The sequence below is a fragment of the Urocitellus parryii genome, chromosome X (genome assembly GCF_045843805.1).
Source record: "Urocitellus parryii isolate mUroPar1 chromosome X, mUroPar1.hap1, whole genome shotgun sequence".
In the NCBI taxonomy this organism is placed as follows: Eukaryota; Metazoa; Chordata; class Mammalia; order Rodentia; family Sciuridae; genus Urocitellus; species Urocitellus parryii.
Window position 1 is genome coordinate 72990131 of NC_135547.1, and position 5306 is coordinate 72995436.

Below are 5306 nucleotides of genomic sequence, written 5' to 3' on the forward strand. Positions count from 1 at the left end.
TTTGGTCTGTTCAGAGACATTTAACCTGGCGTTACAGAAACTGGTTGAGTCCACTGCATAAATCTGTGCATGCTGAGGGACATAAAATTCATTCACTCGTATTATAATAAATGATACTTATGACCTCAATATAAATTGTGTTCCACTGGGATACTATTTCTTACACAGACATCTGGCTTATACCTATCTACTGCTCTCTAATTTATTCTATGTATTAGAAGCAATTGCTAGAGATTTCCAGATATCTAAAGCTATCATTTCTCTAGTAAATGATGTATCATTAAAAGGAGAAGCTAGAAGTGTCCAAAATACAAAATAAGACAAGCACAGAATATAATAGCAAACTTCTAAGAGGGATAATTTATTTTCTCATGTGAGCTATAATTTCTATGGTGGTAATGTACAAGTAGAAAAGGTGGTTCAAAACTTGACTCTGACTTTATATAGTAGAAGTCATTAAATAATACTGTTCTGTCTGGAAGCCAGAAATGTTAGTCTAAATTCATTAACTAGAGCTATCATGGACAACTGTATAGCTTTTAATTGCCTCTTGACCAGCAAAGGAAAAGTTTGTGTTATAGCAAATGCTTTTCCTTGCATCTATATAAAAACTAAGGACAAGTAGAACAGTATGTGACAGGCTAAAAGAAAAAGCAAATGAATATCTACAACAGGCTTTGCTGAATTCTAGGATGCACTTTCATTCCCTAGATTTCATAATCTGGGCCCCTGACTTCAATACTTGTTACAAGGACTAATACATATTTTGTTTCTAACAATTACTTGTGTTAACATTGTCTGATGCATCCTGCACAGACTCTTAAATGCTACATACAAAGCAGCCAAAGGCAGGTCTTATGGCTCAAAAACTCATTTTACAATAGAAAAAGAAAGATTAACACTAGTCAGCTATAGATGACAAGGAGTAGGTGCTTTTCTGATCTTACTCAACAAAATATTGACAATGGTTAAAATCAGGATTATGGATTAATGTCTTACAGCTTCATTTTATGTGTCTTTGGCCATAAGGCGAGGATTGAAAAATGAAATAATCAGCCCCTGACATCCAGAACTAATCTGGCATTCACAGCTGCATCTCAAAAGTGTTAAAAACTGTTCTGACATCATAACCAGGCTATTTTGTCCTACTTTGGGGCATAAATAATCTCTCAAAGAATACAAACTCAGACAAGGTTACTCTGAGACCACAATAAAATGAAACAAACCAAGGGCACTTCATAATTTCATCTAACTATAGACTAAAACAAGATCATAAAATGGCCCCCAATCTCTGGCCTTATACAATCTGGAAAAAGAAAATATTTTCCTTCAACCCTCCTCAAAACTCACTGAAAAAATTCCAAGTCTTATAGTAGATTCTTTCTAGTACCCCCCTATTCAGACATGCCTTGTGTTTCCTTGGTATAATTCTCCCTGACTGTAGGAAGTGATAAGCATAACTTGTTTAACCACAGTTGCCCTTGCTGGGGTTTGGCCAGAAGTCCTTGACATCACATCATTGGTTGTTAAAAGAACGAGCCATACAAATTCCTTCCTTCTTACTTGCTCTACTTAGATAACCATGGAATTGCAAAACCTAGTGGTTTTTCTCAAATTAAAGTTTCTACAACCCATTGTAGACTGTCACACTGTTGATTGCTTGTTTCCACCCTTATTTCCATCTACAATTCCACTCTCTCAGTGCTCCTCTTTTTTTTTTGTAAGATGGACACCATACCTTTATTTTATTTATTTTTATGTGGTGCTGAAGATTGAACCTGGTGCCTCACATGTACTAAGCAAGTGCTCTACCACTGAGTCACAACCCCAGCCCCTTAGCTCTCCTCTTACCATTTTGATTACTCCACTGCCTTCTCTTCTCAATTTATTCTTAAACATTTTCAATCTATAAGATTCTACATACACTCCCTGGGGAATTTCATTAACTTCTAGGACTTCAACTAATATAAATATATTAAAACTTTGAAAATGTTTATTTCCTACCAAGATCTTTCTCCTGCCTGTCCATGTATTCCACCTGGATGTGCCAAATCATGAACAGCCAAGTCATTACCTTCTCCATTTTTCTTTAGAATCCTTGCATGGAAATGATTGCATAGGAATCATATGCCTCTATGCTGGTACATCCTTATCTTTTACAACCCACATCAATGAAATATCATGAGTCTTTAAGAGTTATTATATGGAAAATATTATGTTATAAATATTATGAATATTAATGAAGGATAGACTAAGCAACACAGTGAATGCCTATTGATTACTTCTATGTGCCTCATGTTGTGTTGAACTCTTTTATATGCTTCATCTCCTTCAATCTTGATAACAATTCTATGAATAAATTTTCTGATAAAAAAAGGAAGCCGGAAGAGGTTAAATAACTTATCCAAGAGTATATAGGTCGAAAGATATGAAGCTAGTATTCAAACTCAGGAGAAATTTGAGGAGGCAATGATTTTTTAAAGCAGGACCAAAAAATTAGCCACTTAAAAATAGGTAAATTGGACATATTAAGATTAACAATTTCTGCTCATTAAGAGATCAAGAAGGACATTTTTTTAAAAAGATACTTTTGAAATGTACTTATTTGACAAAGAACTCATATCTAAAATATATTTTAAAACCCTACAAGTCAATGATAAAAAGCAGAAATAAAAACAATGCAAAAGAATTATCCAAATGGCCAATGAACATACCAAAAAGTTCTCAAGCTCATTAAACTTGAGATAAATTCATAAGAATACCATAAATGAGATGCCATAACACAATCATCAAAACAGCTAAAATTAGCCAAGCGAGGAAGTGCCCACTTGTAATCCCAGCAGCTCAGGAGGCTAAGGCAGGAGGATCAGGAGTTCAAAGCCAGCCTCAGCAACTTAGTGAGACTTTAAGTAAATTAGGAAGACCCTATCTTTTTTTTTTAATTTTATTTTTTTATTGGTTGTTCACAACATTACAAAGCTCTTGACATATCATATTTCATACATTAGATTCAAGTGGGTTATGAACTCCCAATTTTGCCCCAAATGCAGATTGCAGAATCACGTCGGTTACACATCCACATTTTTACATAATGCCCTATTAGTAACTGTTGTATTCTGCTACCTTTCCTATCCCCTACTATCCCCCCTCCCCTTCCCTCACATCTTCTCTCTCTACCCCATCTACTGTAATTCTTTTCTTTCCTTGTTTATTTTCCCATTCCCCTCACAACCTCTTATATGTAATTTTGTATATCAATGAGGGTCTCCCTTCATTTCCATGCAATTTCCCTTTTCTCTCCCTTTCCCTCCCATCTCATGTCTCTGTTTAATGTTAATCTTTTCTTCCTGCTCTGTTCATAGTTGCTCTCATTATATCAAAGAAGACATTTGGTATTTGTTTTTTAGGGATTGGCTAGCTTCACTAAGCATAATCTGCTCTAGTGCCATCCATTTCCTTGCAAATTCTATGATTTTGTCATTTTTTAGTGCTTCGTAATACTCCATGGTGTATAGATGCCAACAAGTGCTGGTGAGGATGTGGAGAAAAGGGTACTCTTGTACATTGCTGGTGGGACTGCAAATTGGTGCGGCCAATTTGGAAAGCAGTTTGGAGATTCCTGGGAAAGCTGGGAATGGAACCACCATTTGACCCTGCTATTGCCCTTCTCAGACTATTCCCTGAAGACCTTAAAAGAGCATGCTACAGGGATGCTGCCACATCGATGTTCATAGCAGCACAATTCACAATAGCTAGACTGTGGAACCAACCCAGATGCCCTTCAATAGATGAATGGATAAAAAAAATGTGGCATCTATACACAAAGGAAGACCCTATCTTTAAATAAAATATAAAAATGGCTGGGGATGTGGCTCAGTAGTTAAATGCTCCTGTGTTCAATCCCTAGTACAAAAAAAACCAGCTAAAATAAAAATTCACCAAACTTCCAAGCGCTGATGAGGATATAGAACAACTAGAACTCTCAGACATTGCTGGTGGTGGCACAAAATGGTACAACCCATTTGGAAAAGTATTCAAGAATATCTATTAAATCTGAATATATGTACATACAATGACCTAATAGTTCCAATCCCAGGTGTGTACCCCCACAGAAACACACACAGATTCAATACAAGGATTATAAAGAAATATTCATCTTCATCATGTGAGATTAGGTCCCAACTTCCTTAATAAGACTCCTATAGTACAAGAATTAAAACCAAGAATCAAAAAATGGGATGGAATCAAACTAAAAAATTTCTTCTCAGAAAAAGAAACAATCTGTGAGGTAAACAGAGAGCCTACATCCTGGGAGCAAATCTTTACCCCTCACACATCAGATAGAGCACTAATCTCTAGGGTATATAAAGAACTCAACAAGCTAAGCACCAAAAAAAAAAAACAAAAACAAAAACAAATAATCCAATCAACAAATGGGCCATGGACCTGAACAGACAATTCTTAGAAGAGGATATACAATCAATCAACAAGAACATGAAAAAATGCTCACCATCTCTAGCAATCAGAGAAATGCAAATCAAAATTAGTCTAAGATATCATCTCACTCCAGTCACATGATAGCTATTATGAAGACAAACAACAATAAGTATTCGTGAGGATGTGGGGAAAAAAAGGTACACTCATACATTGCTGGTGGGACTGCAAATTGGTGCACCCAATATGGAAAGCAGTATGGAGAATCCTTGGAAAGCTGGGAATAAAACCACCATTTGACCCAGCTATCCCACTCCTTGGTCTATACCCAAAGGACTTAAAAAGAGCATACTACAGGGACACAGCCACATCAATGTTTATAGCAGCACAATTCACAATTGCTAAACTGTGGATGTCCTTCAGTGGATGAATGGATAAAAAAATGTGGCATATATACACAATGGAATGTTACTCAGCAATAAAAGAGAATAAAATCATGGCATTTGCAGGTAAATGGGTGGCATTGTAGAATATAATGCTAAGTGAAGTTAACCAATTCAAAAAAAAAAAAAAAACCAAAGGCCGAATATTTTCTCTGTTATAAGGAGGCTGACTCATAGTGGGGTGGGGAGGGGGAACATGGGAGGAATAGATGAATTCTAGATAGGGCAGAGGGGTTAGAGGGGAAGGGAGGAGGCAGAGGATTAGCAAGGATGATGGAATGTGATGGACATCATTATCCAAAGTACCTGTATGAAGACACGAATTGGGTGTCAACCTACTTAATATACAAACAGAGATATGAAAAATTGTGTATATATGTGTAATAAGAATTGTAATGTAAAAAGTACATGTATAAAGGCATAAATTGG